Raw genomic sequence first — 23,938 nt, forward strand, 5'->3', positions numbered from 1 at the left:
GCCCGGAGCATATGTCGGTATTGGCACTGCTTTGAGGCTAGGCAAGGGCAGATGGCCAGAGCGCGTTTGGTTGCGAAAGCGATGGCAAGGGAAGGGGAGGACCGGCACGAGCTCTTTAAGCTGTAGGCCTCTGGTGTGGGAGAACTTGGTGGATGATTGTACTATTGGGAGCTGGTGCGTGCCGAGAGTGAGATTGAGCTTGGGAATGTTTCAAGGGCTGACGGCCAGAGTGTGTGTTTGGCTGCGAAAGCGCTGCCAAGGCAAGTTGAGGAATAGCAAGAGCTCTTTACCCGCAGGCCTGAGTCGTAGGAGAATCGCTGGAAATTTGCACCACTGTGGAGGTGGCGTAAGCCTGGAGCGAGAGTGAGCTTGAGAATGCGTGTTGGGAGTGCTGGGAGGCGGCGAGCGCAGAAGCCGCAGTGTTGGTGTGGCTGCGAAAGCGATGGCAAGGGCAGGCGAGGACCAGCAAAGAGCTCTCAGCCCTGACGCGCAGAGTGTGGCAGAAATTGCTGGGCGTTTGGGGTTTGGGAGCTGGTCTGTACCGAGAGTGAGAAGGAGCTTGCGAAATGTGTGTTAGCTTTGGGAGTGCTGGGAGGCAAGGCGAGGGCAGACGGCCCCAGTGTGTTTGGCTGTGAAAGCGCTGTCAAGGGAAGGTGAGGATCAGGCAACAGCCCTAAGGCTTAGAGCTACAGTGTGGGCGACATTGGTGGATGATTGCGCTTTGGGAGCTGGTCTGTGCCTGGCGTGCGAGTGGGCCCGGAGCATATGTCTGTATTGGCACTGCTTTGAGGCTAGGCAAGGGCAGATGGCCAGAGCGCGTTTGGTTGCGAAAGCGATGGCAAGGGAAGGGGAGGACCGGCACGAGCTCTTTAAGCTGTAGGCCTCTGGTGTGGGAGAACTTGGTGGATGATTGTACTATTGGGAGCTGGTGCGTGCCGAGAGTGAGATTGAGCTTGGGAATGTTTCAAGGGCTGACGGCCAGAGTGTGTGTTTGGCTGCGAAAGCGCTGCCAAGGCAAGTTGAGGAATAGCAAGAGCTCTTTACCCGCAGGCCTGAGTCGTAGGAGAATCGCTGGAAATTTGCACCACTGTGGAGGTGGCGTAAGCCTGGAGCGAGAGTGAGCTTGAGAATGCGTGTTGGGAGTGCTGGGAGGCGGCGAGCGCAGAAGCCGCAGTGTTGGTGTGGCTGCGAAAGCGATGGCAAGGGCAGGCGAGGACCAGCAAAGAGCTCTCAGCCCTGACGCGCAGAGTGTGGCAGAAATTGCTGGGCGTTTGGGGTTTGGGAGCTGGTCTGTACCGAGAGTGAGAAGGAGCTTGCGAAATGTGTGTTAGCTTTGGGAGTGCTGGGAGGCAAGGCGAGGGCAGACGGCCCCAGTGTGTTTGCCTGTGAAAGCGCTGTCAAGGGAAGGTGAGGATCAGGCAACAGCCCTAAGGCTTAGAGCTACAGTGTGGGCGACATTGGTGGATGATTGCGCTTTGGGAGCTGGTCTGTGCCTGGCGTGCGAGTGGGCCCGGAGCATATGTCTGTATTGGCACTGCTTTGAGGCTAGGCAAGGGCAGATGGCCAGAGCGCGTTTGGTTGCGAAAGCGATGGCAAGGGAAGGGGAGGACCGGCACGAGCTCTTTAAGCTGTAGGCCTCTGGTGTGGGAGAACTTGGTGGATGATTGTACTATTGGGAGCTGGTGCGTGCCGAGAGTGAGATTGAGCTTGGGAATGTTTCAAGGGCTGACGGCCAGAGTGTGTGTTTGGCTGCGAAAGCGCTGCCAAGGCAAGTTGAGGAATAGCAAGAGCTCTTTACCCGCAGGCCTGAGTCGTAGGAGAATCGCTGGAAATTTGCACCACTGTGGAGGTGGCGTAAGCCTGGAGCGAGAGTGAGCTTGAGAATGCGTGTTGGGAGTGCTGGGAGGCGGCGAGCGCAGAAGCCGCAGTGTTGGTGTGGCTGCGAAAGCGATGGCAAGGGCAGGCGAGGACCAGCAAAGAGCTCTCAGCCCTGACGCGCAGAGTGTGGCAGAAATTGCTGGGCGTTTGGGGTTTGGGAGCTGGTCTGTACCGAGAGTGAGAAGGAGCTTGCGAAATGTGTGTTAGCTTTGGGAGTGCTGGGAGGCAAGGCGAGGGCAGACGGCCCCAGTGTGTTTGGCTGTGAAAGCGCTGTCAAGGGAAGGTGAGGATCAGGCAACAGCCCTAAGGCTTAGAGCTACAGTGTGGGCGACATTGGTGGATGATTGCGCTTTGGGAGCTGGTCTGTGCCTGGCGTGCGAGTGGGCCCGGAGCATATGTCTGTATTGGCACTGCTTTGAGGCTAGGCAAGGGCAGATGGCCAGAGCGCGTTTGGTTGCGAAAGCGATGGCAAGGGAAGGGGAGGACCGGCACGAGCTCTTTAAGCTGTAGGCCTCTGGTGTGGGAGAACTTGGTGGATGATTGTACTATTGGGAGCTGGTGCGTGCCGAGAGTGAGATTGAGCTTGGGAATGTTTCAAGGGCTGACGGCCAGAGTGTGTGTTTGGCTGCGAAAGCGCTGCCAAGGCAAGTTGAGGAATAGCAAGAGCTCTTTACCCGCAGGCCTGAGTCGTAGGAGAATCGCTGGAAATTTGCACCACTGTGGAGGTGGCGTAAGCCTGGAGCGAGAGTGAGCTTGAGAATGCGTGTTGGGAGTGCTGGGAGGCGGCGAGCGCAGAAGCCGCAGTGTTGGTGTGGCTGCGAAAGCGATGGCAAGGGCAGGCGAGGACCAGCAAAGAGCTCTCAGCCCTGACGCGCAGAGTGTGGCAGAAATTGCTGGGCGTTTGGGGTTTGGGAGCTGGTCTGTACCGAGAGTGAGAAGGAGCTTGCGAAATGTGTGTTAGCTTTGGGAGTGCTGGGAGGCAAGGCGAGGGCAGACGGCCCCAGTGTGTTTGGCTGTGAAAGCGCTGTCAAGGGAAGGTGAGGATCAGGCAACAGCCCTAAGGCTTAGAGCTACAGTGTGGGCGACATTGGTGGATGATTGCGCTTTGGGAGCTGGTCTGTGCCTGGCGTGCGAGTGGGCCCGGAGCATATGTCTGTATTGGCACTGCTTTGAGGCTAGGCAAGGGCAGATGGCCAGAGCGCGTTTGGTTGCGAAAGCGATGGCAAGGGAAGGGGAGGACCGGCACGAGCTCTTTAAGCTGTAGGCCTCTGGTGTGGGAGAACTTGGTGGATGATTGTACTATTGGGAGCTGGTGCGTGCCGAGAGTGAGATTGAGCTTGGGAATGTTTCAAGGGCTGACGGCCAGAGTGTGTGTTTGGCTGCGAAAGCGCTGCCAAGGCAAGTTGAGGAATAGCAAGAGCTCTTTACCCGCAGGCCTGAGTCGTAGGAGAATCGCTGGAAATTTGCACCACTGTGGAGGTGGCGTAAGCCTGGAGCGAGAGTGAGCTTGAGAATGCGTGTTGGGAGTGCTGGGAGGCGGCGAGCGCAGAAGCCGCAGTGTTGGTGTGGCTGCGAAAGCGATGGCAAGGGCAGGCGAGGACCAGCAAAGAGCTCTCAGCCCTGACGCGCAGAGTGTGGCAGAAATTGCTGGGCGTTTGGGGTTTGGGAGCTGGTCTGTACCGAGAGTGAGAAGGAGCTTGCGAAATGTGTGTTAGCTTTGGGAGTGCTGGGAGGCAAGGCGAGGGCAGACGGCCCCAGTGTGTTTGGCTGTGAAAGCGCTGTCAAGGGAAGGTGAGGATCAGGCAACAGCCCTAAGGCTTAGAGCTACAGTGTGGGCGACATTGGTGGATGATTGCGCTTTGGGAGCTGGTCTGTGCCTGGCGTGCGAGTGGGCCCGGAGCATATGTCTGTATTGGCACTGCTTTGAGGCTAGGCAAGGGCAGATGGCCAGAGCGCGTTTGGTTGCGAAAGCGATGGCAAGGGAAGGGGAGGACCGGCACGAGCTCTTTAAGCTGTAGGCCTCTGGTGTGGGAGAACTTGGTGGATGATTGTACTATTGGGAGCTGGTGCGTGCCGAGAGTGAGATTGAGCTTGGGAATGTTTCAAGGGCTGACGGCCAGAGTGTGTGTTTGGCTGCGAAAGCGCTGCCAAGGCAAGTTGAGGAATAGCAAGAGCTCTTTACCCGCAGGCCTGAGTCGTAGGAGAATCGCTGGAAATTTGCACCACTGTGGAGGTGGCGTAAGCCTGGAGCGAGAGTGAGCTTGAGAATGCGTGTTGGGAGTGCTGGGAGGCGGCGAGCGCAGAAGCCGCAGTGTTGGTGTGGCTGCGAAAGCGATGGCAAGGGCAGGCGAGGACCAGCAAAGAGCTCTCAGCCCTGACGCGCAGAGTGTGGCAGAAATTGCTGGGCGTTTGCGGTTTGGGAGCTGGTCTGTACCGAGAGTGAGAAGGAGCTTGCGAAATGTGTGTTAGCTTTGGGAGTGCTGGGAGGCAAGGCGAGGGCAGACGGCCCCAGTGTGTTTGGCTGTGAAAGCGCTGTCAAGGGAAGGTGAGGATCAGGCAACAGCCCTAAGGCTTAGAGCTACAGTGTGGGCGACATTGGTGGATGATTGCGCTTTGGGAGCTGGTCTGTGCCTGGCGTGCGAGTGGGCCCGGAGCATATGTCTGTATTGGCACTGCTTTGAGGCTAGGCAAGGGCAGATGGCCAGAGCGCGTTTGGTTGCGAAAGCGATGGCAAGGGAAGGGGAGGACCGGCACGAGCTCTTTAAGCTGTAGGCCTCTGGTGTGGGAGAACTTGGTGGATGATTGTACTATTGGGAGCTGGTGCGTGCCGAGAGTGAGATTGAGCTTGGGAATGTTTCAAGGGCTGACGGCCAGAGTGTGTGTTTGGCTGCGAAAGCGCTGCCAAGGCAAGTTGAGGAATAGCAAGAGCTCTTTACCCGCAGGCCTGAGTCGTAGGAGAATCGCTGGAAATTTGCACCACTGTGGAGGTGGCGTAAGCCTGGAGCGAGAGTGAGCTTGAGAATGCGTGTTGGGAGTGCTGGGAGGCGGCGAGCGCAGAAGCCGCAGTGTTGGTGTGGCTGCGAAAGCGATGGCAAGGGCAGGCGAGGACCAGCAAAGAGCTCTCAGCCCTGACGCGCAGAGTGTGGCAGAAATTGCTGGGCGTTTGGGGTTTGGGAGCTGGTCTGTACCGAGAGTGAGAAGGAGCTTGCGAAATGTGTGTTAGCTTTGGGAGTGCTGGGAGGCAAGGCGAGGGCAGACGGCCCCAGTGTGTTTGGCTGTGAAAGCGCTGTCAAGGGAAGGTGAGGATCAGGCAACAGCCCTAAGGCTTAGAGCTACAGTGTGGGCGACATTGGTGGATGATTGCGCTTTGGGAGCTGGTCTGTGCCTGGCGTGCGAGTGGGCCCGGAGCATATGTCTGTATTGGCGCTGCTTTGAGGCTAGGCAAGGGCAGATGGCCAGAGCGCGTTTGGTTGCGAAAGCGATGGCAAGGGAAGGGGAGGACCGGCACGAGCTCTTTAAGCTGTAGGCCTCTGGTGTGGGAGAACTTGGTGGATGATTGTACTATTGGGAGCTGGTGCGTGCTGAGAGTGAGATTGAGCTTGGGAATGTTTCAAGGGCTGACGGCCAGAGTGTGTGTTTGGCTGCGAAAGCGCTGCCAAGGCAAGTTGAGGAATAGCAAGAGCTCTTTACCCGCAGGCCTGAGTCGTAGGAGAATCGCTGGAAATTTGCACCACTGTGGAGGTGGCGTAAGCCTGGAGCGAGAGTGAGCTTGAGAATGCGTGTTGGGAGTGCTGGGAGGCGGCGAGCGCAGAAGCCGCAGTGTTGGTGTGGCTGCGAAAGCGATGGCAAGGGCAGGCGAGGACCAGCAAAGAGCTCTCAGCCCTGACGCGCAGAGTGTGGCAGAAATTGCTGGGCGTTTGCGGTTTGGGAGCTGGTCTGTACCGAGAGTGAGAAGGAGCTTGCGAAATGTGTGTTAGCTTTGGGAGTGCTGGGAGGCAAGGCGAGGGCAGACGGCCCCAGTGTGTTTGGCTGTGAAAGCGCTGTCAAGGGAAGGTGAGGATCAGGCAACAGCCCTAAGGCTTAGAGCTACAGTGTGGGCGACATTGGTGGATGATTGCGCTTTGGGAGCTGGTCTGTGCCTGGCGTGCGAGTGGGCCCGGAGCATATGTCTGTATTGGCACTGCTTTGAGGCTAGGCAAGGGCAGATGGCCAGAGCGCGTTTGGTTGCGAAAGCGATGGCAAGGGAAGGGGAGGACCGGCACGAGCTCTTTAAGCTGTAGGCCTCTGGTGTGGGAGAACTTGGTGGATGATTGTACTATTGGGAGCTGGTGCGTGCCGAGAGTGAGATTGAGCTTGGGAATGTTTCAAGGGCTGACGGCCAGAGTGTGTGTTTGGCTGCGAAAGCGCTGCCAAGGCAAGTTGAGGAATAGCAAGAGCTCTTTACCCGCAGGCCTGAGTCGTAGGAGAATCGCTGGAAATTTGCACCACTGTGGAGGTGGCGTAAGCCTGGAGCGAGAGTGAGCTTGAGAATGCGTGTTGGGAGTGCTGGGAGGCGGCGAGCGCAGAAGCCGCAGTGTTGGTGTGGCTGCGAAAGCGATGGCAAGGGCAGGCGAGGACCAGCAAAGAGCTCTCAGCCCTGACGCGCAGAGTGTGGCAGAAATTGCTGGGCGTTTGGGGTTTGGGAGCTGGTCTGTACCGAGAGTGAGAAGGAGCTTGCGAAATGTGTGTTAGCTTTGGGAGTGCTGGGAGGCAAGGCGAGGGCAGACGGCCCCAGTGTGTTTGGCTGTGAAAGCGCTGTCAAGGGAAGGTGAGGATCAGGCAACAGCCCTAAGGCTTAGAGCTACAGTGTGGGCGACATTGGTGGATGATTGCGCTTTGGGAGCTGGTCTGTGCCTGGCGTGCGAGTGGGCCCGGAGCATATGTCTGTATTGGCACTGCTTTGAGGCTAGGCAAGGGCAGATGGCCAGAGCGCGTTTGGTTGCGAAAGCGATGGCAAGGGAAGGGGAGGACCGGCACGAGCTCTTTAAGCTGTAGGCCTCTGGTGTGGGAGAACTTGGTGGATGATTGTACTATTGGGAGCTGGTGCGTGCCGAGAGTGAGATTGAGCTTGGGAATGTTTCAAGGGCTGACGGCCAGAGTGTGTGTTTGGCTGCGAAAGCGCTGCCAAGGCAAGTTGAGGAATAGCAAGAGCTCTTTACCCGCAGGCCTGAGTCGTAGGAGAATCGCTGGAAATTTGCACCACTGTGGAGGTGGCGTAAGCCTGGAGCGAGAGTGAGCTTGAGAATGCGTGTTGGGAGTGCTGGGAGGCGGCGAGCGCAGAAGCCGCAGTGTTGGTGTGGCTGCGAAAGCGATGGCAAGGGCAGGCGAGGACCAGCAAAGAGCTCTCAGCCCTGACGCGCAGAGTGTGGCAGAAATTGCTGGGCGTTTGGGGTTTGGGAGCTGGTCTGTACCGAGAGTGAGAAGGAGCTTGCGAAATGTGTGTTAGCTTTGGGAGTGCTGGGAGGCAAGGCGAGGGCAGACGGCCCCAGTGTGTTTGGCTGTGAAAGCGCTGTCAAGGGAAGGTGAGGATCAGGCAACAGCCCTAAGGCTTAGAGCTACAGTGTGGGCGACATTGGTGGATGATTGCGCTTTGGGAGCTGGTCTGTGCCTGGCGTGCGAGTGGGCCCGGAGCATATGTCTGTATTGGCACTGCTTTGAGGCTAGGCAAGGGCAGATGGCCAGAGCGCGTTTGGTTGCGAAAGCGATGGCAAGGGAAGGGGAGGACCGGCACGAGCTCTTTAAGCTGTAGGCCTCTGGTGTGGGAGAACTTGGTGGATGATTGTACTATTGGGAGCTGGTGCGTGCCGAGAGTGAGATTGAGCTTGGGAATGTTTCAAGGGCTGACGGCCAGAGTGTGTGTTTGGCTGCGAAAGCGCTGCCAAGGCAAGTTGAGGAATAGCAAGAGCTCTTTACCCGCAGGCCTGAGTCGTAGGAGAATCGCTGGAAATTTGCACCACTGTGGAGGTGGCGTAAGCCTGGAGCGAGAGTGAGCTTGAGAATGCGTGTTGGGAGTGCTGGGAGGCGGCGAGCGCAGAAGCCGCAGTGTTGGTGTGGCTGCGAAAGCGATGGCAAGGGCAGGCGAGGACCAGCAAAGAGCTCTCAGCCCTGACGCGCAGAGTGTGGCAGAAATTGCTGGGCGTTTGGGGTTTGGGAGCTGGTCTGTACCGAGAGTGAGAAGGAGCTTGCGAAATGTGTGTTAGCTTTGGGAGTGCTGGGAGGCAAGGCGAGGGCAGACGGCCCCAGTGTGTTTGGCTGTGAAAGCGCTGTCAAGGGAAGGTGAGGATCAGGCAACAGCCCTAAGGCTTAGAGCTACAGTGTGGGCGACATTGGTGGATGATTGCGCTTTGGGAGCTGGTCTGTGCCTGGCGTGCGAGTGGGCCCGGAGCATATGTCTGTATTGGCGCTGCTTTGAGGCTAGGCAAGGGCAGATGGCCAGAGCGCGTTTGGTTGCGAAAGCGATGGCAAGGGAAGGGGAGGACCGGCACGAGCTCTTTAAGCTGTAGGCCTCTGGTGTGGGAGAACTTGGTGGATGATTGTACTATTGGGAGCTGGTGCGTGCCGAGAGTGAGATTGAGCTTGGGAATGTTTCAAGGGCTGACGGCCAGAGTGTGTGTTTGGCTGCGAAAGCGCTGCCAAGGCAAGTTGAGGAATAGCAAGAGCTCTTTACCCGCAGGCCTGAGTCGTAGGAGAATCGCTGGAAATTTGCACCACTGTGGAGGTGGCGTAAGCCTGGAGCGAGAGTGAGCTTGAGAATGCGTGTTGGGAGTGCTGGGAGGCGGCGAGCGCAGAAGCCGCAGTGTTGGTGTGGCTGCGAAAGCGATGGCAAGGGCAGGCGAGGACCAGCAAAGAGCTCTCAGCCCTGACGCGCAGAGTGTGGCAGAAATTGCTGGGCGTTTGGGGTTTGGGAGCTGGTCTGTACCGAGAGTGAGAAGGAGCTTGCGAAATGTGTGTTAGCTTTGGGAGTGCTGGGAGGCAAGGCGAGGGCAGACGGCCCCAGTGTGTTTGGCTGTGAAAGCGCTGTCAAGGGAAGGTGAGGATCAGGCAACAGCCCTAAGGCTTAGAGCTACAGTGTGGGCGACATTGGTGGATGATTGCGCTTTGGGAGCTGGTCTGTGCCTGGCGTGCGAGTGGGCCCGGAGCATATGTCTGTATTGGCGCTGCTTTGAGGCTAGGCAAGGGCAGATGGCCAGAGCGCGTTTGGTTGCGAAAGCGATGGCAAGGGAAGGGGAGGACCGGCACGAGCTCTTTAAGCTGTAGGCCTCTGGTGTGGGAGAACTTGGTGGATGATTGTACTATTGGGAGCTGGTGCGTGCCGAGAGTGAGATTGAGCTTGGGAATGTTTCAAGGGCTGACGGCCAGAGTGTGTGTTTGGCTGCGAAAGCGCTGCCAAGGCAAGTTGAGGAATAGCAAGAGCTCTTTACCCGCAGGCCTGAGTCGTAGGAGAATCGCTGGAAATTTGCACCACTGTGGAGGTGGCGTAAGCCTGGAGCGAGAGTGAGCTTGAGAATGCGTGTTGGGAGTGCTGGGAGGCGGCGAGCGCAGAAGCCGCAGTGTTGGTGTGGCTGCGAAAGCGATGGCAAGGGCAGGCGAGGACCAGCAAAGAGCTCTCAGCCCTGACGCGCAGAGTGTGGCAGAAATTGCTGGGCGTTTGGGGTTTGGGAGCTGGTCTGTACCGAGAGTGAGAAGGAGCTTGCGAAATGTGTGTTAGCTTTGGGAGTGCTGGGAGGCAAGGCGAGGGCAGACGGCCCCAGTGTGTTTGGCTGTGAAAGCGCTGTCAAGGGAAGGTGAGGATCAGGCAACAGCCCTAAGGCTTAGAGCTACAGTGTGGGCGACATTGGTGGATGATTGCGCTTTGGGAGCTGGTCTGTGCCTGGCGTGCGAGTGGGCCCGGAGCATATGTCTGTATTGGCACTGCTTTGAGGCTAGGCAAGGGCAGATGGCCAGAGCGCGTTTGGTTGCGAAAGCGATGGCAAGGGAAGGGGAGGACCGGCACGAGCTCTTTAAGCTGTAGGCCTCTGGTGTGGGAGAACTTGGTGGATGATTGTACTATTGGGAGCTGGTGCGTGCCGAGAGTGAGATTGAGCTTGGGAATGTTTCAAGGGCTGACGGCCAGAGTGTGTGTTTGGCTGCGAAAGCGCTGCCAAGGCAAGTTGAGGAATAGCAAGAGCTCTTTACCCGCAGGCCTGAGTCGTAGGAGAATCGCTGGAAATTTGCACCACTGTGGAGGTGGCGTAAGCCTGGAGCGAGAGTGAGCTTGAGAATGCGTGTTGGGAGTGCTGGGAGGCGGCGAGCGCAGAAGCCGCAGTGTTGGTGTGGCTGCGAAAGCGATGGCAAGGGCAGGCGAGGACCAGCAAAGAGCTCTCAGCCCTGACGCGCAGAGTGTGGCAGAAATTGCTGGGCGTTTGGGGTTTGGGAGCTGGTCTGTACCGAGAGTGAGAAGGAGCTTGCGAAATGTGTGTTAGCTTTGGGAGTGCTGGGAGGCAAGGCGAGGGCAGACGGCCCCAGTGTGTTTGGCTGTGAAAGCGCTGTCAAGGGAAGGTGAGGATCAGGCAACAGCCCTAAGGCTTAGAGCTACAGTGTGGGCGACATTGGTGGATGATTGCGCTTTGGGAGCTGGTCTGTGCCTGGCGTGCGAGTGGGCCCGGAGCATATGTCTGTATTGGCACTGCTTTGAGGCTAGGCAAGGGCAGATGGCCAGAGCGCGTTTGGTTGCGAAAGCGATGGCAAGGGAAGGGGAGGACCGGCACGAGCTCTTTAAGCTGTAGGCCTCTGGTGTGGGAGAACTTGGTGGATGATTGTACTATTGGGAGCTGGTGCGTGCCGAGAGTGAGATTGAGCTTGGGAATGTTTCAAGGGCTGACGGCCAGAGTGTGTGTTTGGCTGCGAAAGCGCTGCCAAGGCAAGTTGAGGAATAGCAAGAGCTCTTTACCCGCAGGCCTGAGTCGTAGGAGAATCGCTGGAAATTTGCACCACTGTGGAGGTGGCGTAAGCCTGGAGCGAGAGTGAGCTTGAGAATGCGTGTTGGGAGTGCTGGGAGGCGGCGAGCGCAGAAGCCGCAGTGTTGGTGTGGCTGCGAAAGCGATGGCAAGGGCAGGCGAGGACCAGCAAAGAGCTCTCAGCCCTGACGCGCAGAGTGTGGCAGAAATTGCTGGGCGTTTGGGGTTTGGGAGCTGGTCTGTACCGAGAGTGAGAAGGAGCTTGCGAAATGTGTGTTAGCTTTGGGAGTGCTGGGAGGCAAGGCGAGGGCAGACGGCCCCAGTGTGTTTGGCTGTGAAAGCGCTGTCAAGGGAAGGTGAGGATCAGGCAACAGCCCTAAGGCTTAGAGCTACAGTGTGGGCGACATTGGTGGATGATTGCGCTTTGGGAGCTGGTCTGTGCCTGGCGTGCGAGTGGGCCCGGAGCATATGTCTGTATTGGCACTGCTTTGAGGCTAGGCAAGGGCAGATGGCCAGAGCGCGTTTGGTTGCGAAAGCGATGGCAAGGGAAGGGGAGGACCGGCACGAGCTCTTTAAGCTGTAGGCCTCTGGTGTGGGAGAACTTGGTGGATGATTGTACTATTGGGAGCTGGTGCGTGCCGAGAGTGAGATTGAGCTTGGGAATGTTTCAAGGGCTGACGGCCAGAGTGTGTGTTTGGCTGCGAAAGCGCTGCCAAGGCAAGTTGAGGAATAGCAAGAGCTCTTTACCCGCAGGCCTGAGTCGTAGGAGAATCGCTGGAAATTTGCACCACTGTGGAGGTGGCGTAAGCCTGGAGCGAGAGTGAGCTTGAGAATGCGTGTTGGGAGTGCTGGGAGGCGGCGAGCGCAGAAGCCGCAGTGTTGGTGTGGCTGCGAAAGCGATGGCAAGGGCAGGCGAGGACCAGCAAAGAGCTCTCAGCCCTGACGCGCAGAGTGTGGCAGAAATTGCTGGGCGTTTGGGGTTTGGGAGCTGGTCTGTACCGAGAGTGAGAAGGAGCTTGCGAAATGTGTGTTAGCTTTGGGAGTGCTGGGAGGCAAGGCGAGGGCAGACGGCCCCAGTGTGTTTGGCTGTGAAAGCGCTGTCAAGGGAAGGTGAGGATCAGGCAACAGCCCTAAGGCTTAGAGCTACAGTGTGGGCGACATTGGTGGATGATTGCGCTTTGGGAGCTGGTCTGTGCCTGGCGTGCGAGTGGGCCCGGAGCATATGTCTGTATTGGCGCTGCTTTGAGGCTAGGCAAGGGCAGATGGCCAGAGCGCGTTTGGTTGCGAAAGCGATGGCAAGGGAAGGGGAGGACCGGCACGAGCTCTTTAAGCTGTAGGCCTCTGGTGTGGGAGAACTTGGTGGATGATTGTACTATTGGGAGCTGGTGCGTGCCGAGAGTGAGATTGAGCTTGGGAATGTTTCAAGGGCTGACGGCCAGAGTGTGTGTTTGGCTGCGAAAGCGCTGCCAAGGCAAGTTGAGGAATAGCAAGAGCTCTTTACCCGCAGGCCTGAGTCGTAGGAGAATCGCTGGAAATTTGCACCACTGTGGAGGTGGCGTAAGCCTGGAGCGAGAGTGAGCTTGAGAATGCGTGTTGGGAGTGCTGGGAGGCGGCGAGCGCAGAAGCCGCAGTGTTGGTGTGGCTGCGAAAGCGATGGCAAGGGCAGGCGAGGACCAGCAAAGAGCTCTCAGCCCTGACGCGCAGAGTGTGGCAGAAATTGCTGGGCGTTTGCGGTTTGGGAGCTGGTCTGTACCGAGAGTGAGAAGGAGCTTGCGAAATGTGTGTTAGCTTTGGGAGTGCTGGGAGGCAAGGCGAGGGCAGACGGCCCCAGTGTGTTTGGCTGTGAAAGCGCTGTCAAGGGAAGGTGAGGATCAGGCAACAGCCCTAAGGCTTAGAGCTACAGTGTGGGCGACATTGGTGGATGATTGCGCTTTGGGAGCTGGTCTGTGCCTGGCGTGCGAGTGGGCCCGGAGCATATGTCTGTATTGGCGCTGCTTTGAGGCTAGGCAAGGGCAGATGGCCAGAGCGCGTTTGGTTGCGAAAGCGATGGCAAGGGAAGGGGAGGACCGGCACGAGCTCTTTAAGCTGTAGGCCTCTGGTGTGGGAGAACTTGGTGGATGATTGTACTATTGGGAGCTGGTGCGTGCCGAGAGTGAGATTGAGCTTGGGAATGTTTCAAGGGCTGACGGCCAGAGTGTGTGTTTGGCTGCGAAAGCGCTGCCAAGGCAAGTTGAGGAATAGCAAGAGCTCTTTACCCGCAGGCCTGAGTCGTAGGAGAATCGCTGGAAATTTGCACCACTGTGGAGGTGGCGTAAGCCTGGAGCGAGAGTGAGCTTGAGAATGCGTGTTGGGAGTGCTGGGAGGCGGCGAGCGCAGAAGCCGCAGTGTTGGTGTGGCTGCGAAAGCGATGGCAAGGGCAGGCGAGGACCAGCAAAGAGCTCTCAGCCCTGACGCGCAGAGTGTGGCAGAAATTGCTGGGCGTTTGGGGTTTGGGAGCTGGTCTGTACCGAGAGTGAGAAGGAGCTTGCGAAATGTGTGTTAGCTTTGGGAGTGCTGGGAGGCAAGGCGAGGGCAGACGGCCCCAGTGTGTTTGGCTGTGAAAGCGCTGTCAAGGGAAGGTGAGGATCAGGCAACAGCCCTAAGGCTTAGAGCTACAGTGTGGGCGACATTGGTGGATGATTGCGCTTTGGGAGCTGGTCTGTGCCTGGCGTGCGAGTGGGCCCGGAGCATATGTCTGTATTGGCACTGCTTTGAGGCTAGGCAAGGGCAGATGGCCAGAGCGCGTTTGGTTGCGAAAGCGATGGCAAGGGAAGGGGAGGACCGGCACGAGCTCTTTAAGCTGTAGGCCTCTGGTGTGGGAGAACTTGGTGGATGATTGTACTATTGGGAGCTGGTGCGTGCCGAGAGTGAGATTGAGCTTGGGAATGTTTCAAGGGCTGACGGCCAGAGTGTGTGTTTGGCTGCGAAAGCGCTGCCAAGGCAAGTTGAGGAATAGCAAGAGCTCTTTACCCGCAGGCCTGAGTCGTAGGAGAATCGCTGGAAATTTGCACCACTGTGGAGGTGGCGTAAGCCTGGAGCGAGAGTGAGCTTGAGAATGCGTGTTGGGAGTGCTGGGAGGCGGCGAGCGCAGAAGCCGCAGTGTTGGTGTGGCTGCGAAAGCGATGGCAAGGGCAGGCGAGGACCAGCAAAGAGCTCTCAGCCCTGACGCGCAGAGTGTGGCAGAAATTGCTGGGCGTTTGGGGTTTGGGAGCTGGTCTGTACCGAGAGTGAGAAGGAGCTTGCGAAATGTGTGTTAGCTTTGGGAGTGCTGGGAGGCAAGGCGAGGGCAGACGGCCCCAGTGTGTTTGGCTGTGAAAGCGCTGTCAAGGGAAGGTGAGGATCAGGCAACAGCCCTAAGGCTTAGAGCTACAGTGTGGGCGACATTGGTGGATGATTGCGCTTTGGGAGCTGGTCTGTGCCTGGCGTGCGAGTGGGCCCGGAGCATATGTCTGTATTGGCACTGCTTTGAGGCTAGGCAAGGGCAGATGGCCAGAGCGCGTTTGGTTGCGAAAGCGATGGCAAGGGAAGGGGAGGACCGGCACGAGCTCTTTAAGCTGTAGGCCTCTGGTGTGGGAGAACTTGGTGGATGATTGTACTATTGGGAGCTGGTGCGTGCCGAGAGTGAGATTGAGCTTGGGAATGTTTCAAGGGCTGACGGCCAGAGTGTGTGTTTGGCTGCGAAAGCGCTGCCAAGGCAAGTTGAGGAATAGCAAGAGCTCTTTACCCGCAGGCCTGAGTCGTAGGAGAATCGCTGGAAATTTGCACCACTGTGGAGGTGGCGTAAGCCTGGAGCGAGAGTGAGCTTGAGAATGCGTGTTGGGAGTGCTGGGAGGCGGCGAGCGCAGAAGCCGCAGTGTTGGTGTGGCTGCGAAAGCGATGGCAAGGGCAGGCGAGGACCAGCAAAGAGCTCTCAGCCCTGACGCGCAGAGTGTGGCAGAAATTGCTGGGCGTTTGGGGTTTGGGAGCTGGTCTGTACCGAGAGTGAGAAGGAGCTTGCGAAATGTGTGTTAGCTTTGGGAGTGCTGGGAGGCAAGGCGAGGGCAGACGGCCCCAGTGTGTTTGGCTGTGAAAGCGCTGTCAAGGGAAGGTGAGGATCAGGCAACAGCCCTAAGGCTTAGAGCTACAGTGTGGGCGACATTGGTGGATGATTGCGCTTTGGGAGCTGGTCTGTGCCTGGCGTGCGAGTGGGCCCGGAGCATATGTCTGTATTGGCACTGCTTTGAGGCTAGGCAAGGGCAGATGGCCAGAGCGCGTTTGGTTGCGAAAGCGATGGCAAGGGAAGGGGAGGACCGGCACGAGCTCTTTAAGCTGTAGGCCTCTGGTGTGGGAGAACTTGGTGGATGATTGTACTATTGGGAGCTGGTGCGTGCCGAGAGTGAGATTGAGCTTGGGAATGTTTCAAGGGCTGACGGCCAGAGTGTGTGTTTGGCTGCGAAAGCGCTGCCAAGGCAAGTTGAGGAATAGCAAGAGCTCTTTACCCGCAGGCCTGAGTCGTAGGAGAATCGCTGGAAATTTGCACCACTGTGGAGGTGGCGTAAGCCTGGAGCGAGAGTGAGCTTGAGAATGCGTGTTGGGAGTGCTGGGAGGCGGCGAGCGCAGAAGCCGCAGTGTTGGTGTGGCTGCGAAAGCGATGGCAAGGGCAGGCGAGGACCAGCAAAGAGCTCTCAGCCCTGACGCGCAGAGTGTGGCAGAAATTGCTGGGCGTTTGGGGTTTGGGAGCTGGTCTGTACCGAGAGTGAGAAGGAGCTTGCGAAATGTGTGTTAGCTTTGGGAGTGCTGGGAGGCAAGGCGAGGGCAGACGGCCCCAGTGTGTTTGGCTGTGAAAGCGCTGTCAAGGGAAGGTGAGGATCAGGCAACAGCCCTAAGGCTTAGAGCTACAGTGTGGGCGACATTGGTGGATGATTGCGCTTTGGGAGCTGGTCTGTGCCTGGCGTGCGAGTGGGCCCGGAGCATATGTCTGTATTGGCGCTGCTTTGAGGCTAGGCAAGGGCAGATGGCCAGAGCGCGTTTGGTTGCGAAAGCGATGGCAAGGGAAGGGGAGGACCGGCACGAGCTCTTTAAGCTGTAGGCCTCTGGTGTGGGAGAACTTGGTGGATGATTGTACTATTGGGAGCTGGTGCGTGCCGAGAGTGAGATTGAGCTTGGGAATGTTTCAAGGGCTGACGGCCAGAGTGTGTGTTTGGCTGCGAAAGCGCTGCCAAGGCAAGTTGAGGAATAGCAAGAGCTCTTTACCCGCAGGCCTGAGTCGTAGGAGAATCGCTGGAAATTTGCACCACTGTGGAGGTGGCGTAAGCCTGGAGCGAGAGTGAGCTTGAGAATGCGTGTTGGGAGTGCTGGGAGGCGGCGAGCGCAGAAGCCGCAGTGTTGGTGTGGCTGCGAAAGCGATGGCAAGGGCAGGCGAGGACCAGCAAAGAGCTCTCAGCCCTGACGCGCAGAGTGTGGCAGAAATTGCTGGGCGTTTGGGGTTTGGGAGCTGGTCTGTACCGAGAGTGAGAAGGAGCTTGCGAAATGTGTGTTAGCTTTGGGAGTGCTGGGAGGCAAGGCGAGGGCAGACGGCCCCAGTGTGTTTGGCTGTGAAAGCGCTGTCAAGGGAAGGTGAGGATCAGGCAACAGCCCTAAGGCTTAGAGCTACAGTGTGGGCGACATTGGTGGATGATTGCGCTTTGGGAGCTGGTCTGTGCCTGGCGTGCGAGTGGGCCCGGAGCATATGTCTGTATTGGCACTGCTTTGAGGCTAGGCAAGGGCAGATGGCCAGAGCGCGTTTGGTTGCGAAAGCGATGGCAAGGGAAGGGGAGGACCGGCACGAGCTCTTTAAGCTGTAGGCCTCTGGTGTGGGAGAACTTGGTGGATGATTGTACTATTGGGAGCTGGTGCGTGCCGAGAGTGAGATTGAGCTTGGGAATGTTTCAAGGGCTGACGGCCAGAGTGTGTGTTTGGCTGCGAAAGCGCTGCCAAGGCAAGTTGAGGAATAGCAAGAGCTCTTTACCCGCAGGCCTGAGTCGTAGGAGAATCGCTGGAAATTTGCACCACTGTGGAGGTGGCGTAAGCCTGGAGCGAGAGTGAGCTTGAGAATGCGTGTTGGGAGTGCTGGGAGGCGGCGAGCGCAGAAGCCGCAGTGTTGGTGTGGCTGCGAAAGCGATGGCAAGGGCAGGCGAGGACCAGCAAAGAGCTCTCAGCCCTGACGCGCAGAGTGTGGCAGAAATTGCTGGGCGTTTGGGGTTTGGGAGCTGGTCTGTACCGAGAGTGAGAAGGAGCTTGCGAAATGTGTGTTAGCTTTGGGAGTGCTGGGAGGCAAGGCGAGGGCAGACGGCCCCAGTGTGTTTGGCTGTGAAAGCGCTGTCAAGGGAAGGTGAGGATCAGGCAACAGCCCTAAGGCTTAGAGCTACAGTGTGGGCGACATTGGTGGATGATTGCGCTTTGGGAGCTGGTCTGTGCCTGGCGTGCGAGTGGGCCCGGAGCATATGTCTGTATTGGCGCTGCTTTGAGGCTAGGCAAGGGCAGATGGCCAGAGCGCGTTTGGTTGCGAAAGCGATGGCAAGGGAAGGGGAGGACCGGCACGAGCTCTTTAAGCTGTAGGCCTCTGGTGTGGGAGAACTTGGTGGATGATTGTACTATTGGGAGCTGGTGCGTGCCGAGAGTGAGATTGAGCTTGGGAATGTTTCAAGGGCTGACGGCCAGAGTGTGTGTTTGGCTGCGAAAGCGCTGCCAAGGCAAGTTGAGGAATAGCAAGAGCTCTTTACCCGCAGGCCTGAGTCGTAGGAGAATCGCTGGAAATTTGCACCACTGTGGAGGTGGCGTAAGCCTGGAGCGAGAGTGAGCTTGAGAATGCGTGTTGGGAGTGCTGGGAGGCGGCGAGCGCAGAAGCCGCAGTGTTGGTGTGGCTGCGAAAGCGATGGCAAGGGCAGGCGAGGACCAGCAAAGAGCTCTCAGCCCTGACGCGCAGAGTGTGGCAGAAATTGCTGGGCGTTTGCGGTTTGGGAGCTGGTCTGTACCGAGAGTGAGAAGGAGCTTGCGAAATGTGTGTTAGCTTTGGGAGTGCTGGGAGGCAAGGCGAGGGCAGACGGCCCCAGTGTGTTTGGCTGTGAAAGCGCTGTCAAGGGAAGGTGAGGATCAGGCAACAGCCCTAAGGCTTAGAGCTACAGTGTGGGCGACATTGGTGGATGATTGCGCTTTGGGAGCTGGTCTGTGCCTGGCGTGCGAGTGGGCCCGGAGCATATGTCTGTATTGGCACTGCTTTGAGGCTAGGCAAGGGCAGATGGCCAGAGCGCGTTTGGTTGCGAAAGCGATGGCAAGGGAAGGGGAGGACCGGCACGAGCTCTTTAAGCTGTAGGCCTCTGGTGTGGGAGAACTTGGTGGATGATTGTACTATTGGGAGCTGGTGCGTGCCGAGAGTGAGATTGAGCTTGGGAATGTTTCAAGGGCTGACGGCCAGAGTGTGTGTTTGGCTGCGAAAGCGCTGCCAAGGCAAGTTGAGGAATAGCAAGAGCTCTTTACCCGCAGGCCTGAGTCGTAGGAGAATCGCTGGAAATTTGCACCACTGTGGAGGTGGCGTAAGCCTGGAGCGAGAGTGAGCTTGAGAATGCGTGTTGGGAGTGCTGGGAGGCGGCGAGCGCAGAAGCCGCAGTGTTGGTGTGGCTGCGAAAGCGATGGCAAGGGCAGGCGAGGACCAGCAAAGAGCTCTCAGCCCTGACGCGCAGAGTGTGGCAGAAATTGCTGGGCGTTTGCGGTTTGGGAGCTGGTCTGTACCGAGAGTGAGAAGGAGCTTGCGAAATGTGTGTTAGCTTTGGGAGTGCTGGGAGGCAAGGCGAGGGCAGACGGCCCCAGTGTGTTTGGCTGTGAAAGCGCTGTCAAGGGAAGGTGAGGATCAGGCAACAGCCCTAAGGCTTAGAGCTACAGTGTGGGCGACATTGGTGGATGATTGCGCTTTGGGAGCTGGTCTGTGCCTGGCGTGCGAGTGGGCCCGGAGCATATGTCTGTATTGGCACTGCTTTGAGGCTAGGCAAGGGCAGATGGCCAGAGCGCGTTTGGTTGCGAAAGCGATGGCAAGGGAAGGGGAGGACCGGCACGAGCTCTTTAAGCTGTAGGCCTCTGGTGTGGGAGAACTTGGTGGATGATTGTACTATTGGGAGCTGGTGCGTGCCGAGAGTGAGATTGAGCTTGGGAATGTTTCAAGGGCTGACGGCCAGAGTGTGTGTTTGGCTGCGAAAGCGCTGCCAAGGCAAGTTGAGGAATAGCAAGAGCTCTTTACCCGCAGGCCTGAGTCGTAGGAGAATCGCTGGAAATTTGCACCACTGTGGAGGTGGCGTAAGCCTGGAGCGAGAGTGAGCTTGAGAATGCGTGTTGGGAGTGCTGGGAGGCGGCGAGCGCAGAAGCCGCAGTGTTGGTGTGGCTGCGAAAGCGATGGCAAGGGCAGGCGAGGACCAGCAAAGAGCTCTCAGCCCTGACGCGCAGAGTGTGGCAGAAATTGCTGGGCGTTTGGGGTTTGGGAGCTGGTCTGTACCGAGAGTGAGAAGGAGCTTGCGAAATGTGTGTTAGCTTTGGGAGTGCTGGGAGGCAAGGCGAGGGCAGACGGCCCCAGTGTGTTTGGCTGTGAAAGCGCTGTCAAGGGAAGGTGAGGATCAGGCAACAGCCCTAAGGCTTAGAGCTACAGTGTGGGCGACATTGGTGGATGATTGCGCTTTGGGAGCTGGTCTGTGCCTGGCGTGCGAGTGGGCCCGGAGCATATGTCTGTATTGGCACTGCTTTGAGGCTAGGCAAGGGCAGATGGCCAGAGCGCGTTTGGTTGCGAAAGCGATGGCAAGGGAAGGGGAGGACCGGCACGAGCTCTTTAAGCTGTAGGCCTCTGGTGTGGGAGAACTTGGTGGATGATTGTACTATTGGGAGCTGGTGCGTGCCGAGAGTGAGATTGAGCTTGGGAATGTTTCAAGGGCTGACGGCCAGAGTGTGTGTTTGGCTGCGAAAGCGCTGCCAAGGCAAGTTGAGGAATAGCAAGAGCTCTTTACCCGCAGGCCTGAGTCGTAGGAGAATCGCTGGAAATTTGCACCACTGTGGAGGTGGCGTAAGCCTGGAGCGAGAGTGAGCTTGAGAATGCGTGTTGGGAGTGCTGGGAGGCGGCGAGCGCAGAAGCCGCAGTGTTGGTGTGGCTGCGAAAGCGATGGCAAGGGCAGGCGAGGACCAGCAAAGAGCTCTCAGCCCTGACGCGCAGAGTGTGGCAGAAATTGCTGGGCGTTTGGGGTTTGGGAGCTGGTCTGTACCGAGAGTGAGAAGGAGCTTGCGAAATGTGTGTTAGCTTTGGGAGTGCTGGGAGGCAAGGCGAGGGCAGACGGCCCCAGTGTGTTTGGCTGTGAAAGCGCTGTCAAGGGAAGGTGAGGATCAGGCAACAGCCCTAAGGCTTAGAGCTACAGTGTGGGCGACATTGGTGGATGATTGCGCTTTGGGAGCTGGTCTGTGCCTGGCGTGCGAGTGGGCCCGGAGCATATGTCTGTATTGGCACTGCTTTGAGGCTAGGCAAGGGCAGATGGCCAGAGCGCGTTTGGTTGCGAAAGCGATGGCAAGGGAAGGGGAGGACCGGCACGAGCTCTTTAAGCTGTAGGCCTCTGGTGTGGGAGAACTTGGTGGATGATTGTACTATTGGGAGCTGGTGCGTGCCGAGAGTGAGATTGAGCTTGGGAATGTTTCAAGGGCTGACGGCCAGAGTGTGTGTTTGGCTGCGAAAGCGCTGCCAAGGCAAGTTGAGGAATAGCAAGAGCTCTTTACCCGCAGGCCTGAGTCGTAGGAGAATCGCTGGAAATTTGCACCACTGTGGAGGTGGCGTAAGCCTGGAGCGAGAGTGAGCTTGAGAATGCGTGTTGGGAGTGCTGGGAGGCGGCGAGCGCAGAAGCCGCAGTGTTGGTGTGGCTGCGAAAGCGATGGCAAGGGCAGGCGAGGACCAGCAAAGAGCTCTCAGCCCTGACGCGCAGAGTGTGGCAGAAATTGCTGGGCGTTTGGGGTTTGGGAGCTGGTCTGTACCGAGAGTGAGAAGGAGCTTGCGAAATGTGTGTTAGCTTTGGGAGTGCTGGGAGGCAAGGCGAGGGCAGACGGCCCCAGTGTGTTTGGCTGTGAAAGCGCTGTCAAGGGAAGGTGAGGATCAGGCAACAGCCCTAAGGCTTAGAGCTACAGTGTGGGCGACATTGGTGGATGATTGCGCTTTGGGAGCTGGTCTGTGCCTGGCGTGCGAGTGGGCCCGGAGCATATGTCTGTATTGGCACTGCTTTGAGGCTAGGCAAGGGCAGATGGCCAGAGCGCGTTTGGTTGCGAAAGCGATGGCAAGGGAAGGGGAGGACCGGCACGAGCTCTTTAAGCTGTAGGCCTCTGGTGTGGGAGAACTTGGTGGATGATTGTACTATTGGGAGCTGGTGCGTGCCGAGAGTGAGATTGAGCTTGGGAATGTTTCAAGGGCTGACGGCCAGAGTGTGTGTTTGGCTGCGAAAGCGCTGCCAAGGCAAGTTGAGGAATAGCAAGAGCTCTTTACCCGCAGGCCTGAGTCGTAGGAGAATCGCTGGAAATTTGCACCACTGTGGAGGTGGCGTAAGCCTGGAGCGAGAGTGAGCTTGAGAATGCGTGTTGGGAGTGCTGGGAGGCGGCGAGCGCAGAAGCCGCAGTGTTGGTGTGGCTGCGAAAGCGATGGCAAGGGCAGGCGAGGACCAGCAAAGAGCTCTCAGCCCTGACGCGCAGAGTGTGGCAGAAATTGCTGGGCGTTTGGGGTTTGGGAGCTGGTCTGTACCGAGAGTGAGAAGGAGCTTGCGAAATGTGTGTTAGCTTTGGGAGTGCTGGGAGGCAAGGCGAGGGCAGACGGCCCCAGTGTGTTTGGCTGTGAAAGCGCTGTCAAGGGAAGGTGAGGATCAGGCAACAGCCCTAAGGCTTAGAGCTACAGTGTGGGCGACATTGGTGGATGATTGCGCTTTGGGAGCTGGTCTGTGCCTGGCGTGCGAGTGGGCCCGGAGCATATGTCTGTATTGGCACTGCTTTGAGGCTAGGCAAGGGCAGATGGCCAGAGCGCGTTTGGTTGCGAAAGCGATGGCAAGGGAAGGGGAGGACCGGCACGAGCTCTTTAAGCTGTAGGCCTCTGGTGTGGGAGAACTTGGTGGATGATTGTACTATTGGGAGCTGGTGCGTGCCGAGAGTGAGATTGAGCTTGGGAATGTTTCAAGGGCTGACGGCCAGAGTGTGTGTTTGGCTGCGAAAGCGCTGCCAAGGCAAGTTGAGGAATAGCAAGAGCTCTTTACCCGCAGGCCTGAGTCGTAGGAGAATCGCTGGAAATTTGCACCACTGTGGAGGTGGCGTAAGCCTGGAGCGAGAGTGAGCTTGAGAATGCGTGTTGGGAGTGCTGGGAGGCGGCGAGCGCAGAAGCCGCAGTGTTGGTGTGGCTGCGAAAGCGATGGCAAGGGCAGGCGAGGACCAGCAAAGAGCTCTCAGCCCTGACGCGCAGAGTGTGGCAGAAATTGCTGGGCGTTTGGGGTTTGGGAGCTGGTCTGTACCGAGAGTGAGAAGGAGCTTGCGAAATGTGTGTTAGCTTTGGGAGTGCTGGGAGGCAAGGCGAGGGCAGACGGCCCCAGTGTGTTTGGCTGTGAAAGCGCTGTCAAGGGAAGGTGAGGATCAGGCAACAGCCCTAAGGCTTAGAGCTACAGTGTGGGCGACATTGGTGGATGATTGCGCTTTGGGAGCTGGTCTGTGCCTGGCGTGCGAGTGGGCCCGGAGCATATGTCTGTATTGGCACTGCTTTGAGGCTAGGCAAGGGCAGATGGCCAGAGCGCGTTTGGTTGCGAAAGCGATGGCAAGGGAAGGGGAGGACCGGCACGAGCTCTTTAAGCTGTAGGCCTCTGGTGTGGGAGAACTTGGTGGATGATTGTACTATTGGGAGCTGGTGCGTGCCGAGAGTGAGATTGAGCTTGGGAATGTTTCAAGGGCTGACGGCCAGAGTGTGTGTTTGGCTGCGAAAGCGCTGCCAAGGCAAGTTGAGGAATAGCAAGAGCTCTTTACCCGCAGGCCTGAGTCGTAGGAGAATCGCTGGAAATTTGCACCACTGTGGAGGTGGCGTAAGCCTGGAGCGAGAGTGAGCTTGAGAATGCGTGTTGGGAGTGCTGGGAGGCGGCGAGCGCAGAAGCCGCAGTGTTGGTGTGGCTGCGAAAGCGATGGCAAGGGCAGGCGAGGACCAGCAAAGAGCTCTCAGCCCTGACGCGCAGAGTGTGGCAGAAATTGCTGGGCGTTTGGGGTTTGGGAGCTGGTCTGTACCGAGAGTGAGAAGGAGCTTGCGAAATGTGTGTTAGCTTTGGGAGTGCTGGGAGGCAAGGCGAGGGCAGACGGCCCCAGTGTGTTTGGCTGTGAAAGCGCTGTCAAGGGAAGGTGAGGATCAGGCAACAGCCCTAAGGCTTAGAGCTACAGTGTGGGCGACATTGGTGGATGATTGCGCTTTGGGAGCTGGTCTGTGCCTGGCGTGCGAGTGGGCCCGGAGCATATGTCTGTATTGGCGCTGCTTTGAGGCTAGGCAAGGGCAGATGGCCAGAGCGCGTTTGGTTGCGAAAGCGATGGCAAGGGAAGGGGAGGACCGGCACGAGCTCTTTAAGCTGTAGGCCTCTGGTGTGGGAGAACTTGGTGGATGATTGTACTATTGGGAGCTGGTGCGTGCCGAGAGTGAGATTGAGCTTGGGAATGTTTCAAGGGCTGACGGCCAGAGTGTGTGTTTGGCTGCGAAAGCGCTGCCAAGGCAAGTTGAGGAATAGCAAGAGCTCTTTACCCGCAGGCCTGAGTCGTAGGAGAATCGCTGGAAATTTGCACCACTGTGGAGGTGGCGTAAGCCTGGAGCGAGAGTGAGCTTGAGAATGCGTGTTGGGAGTGCTGGGAGGCGGCGAGCGCAGAAGCCGCAGTGTTGGTGTGGCTGCGAAAGCGATGGCAAGGGCAGGCGAGGACCAGCAAAGAGCTCTCAGCCCTGACGCGCAGAGTGTGGCAGAAATTGCTGGGCGTTTGCGGTTTGGGAGCTGGTCTGTACCGAGAGTGAGAAGGAGCTTGCG

The sequence above is a fragment of the Pelecanus crispus genome, unplaced genomic scaffold (genome assembly GCF_030463565.1).
Source record: "Pelecanus crispus isolate bPelCri1 unplaced genomic scaffold, bPelCri1.pri SCAFFOLD_97, whole genome shotgun sequence".
NCBI classification, from domain to species: domain Eukaryota; kingdom Metazoa; phylum Chordata; class Aves; order Pelecaniformes; family Pelecanidae; genus Pelecanus; species Pelecanus crispus.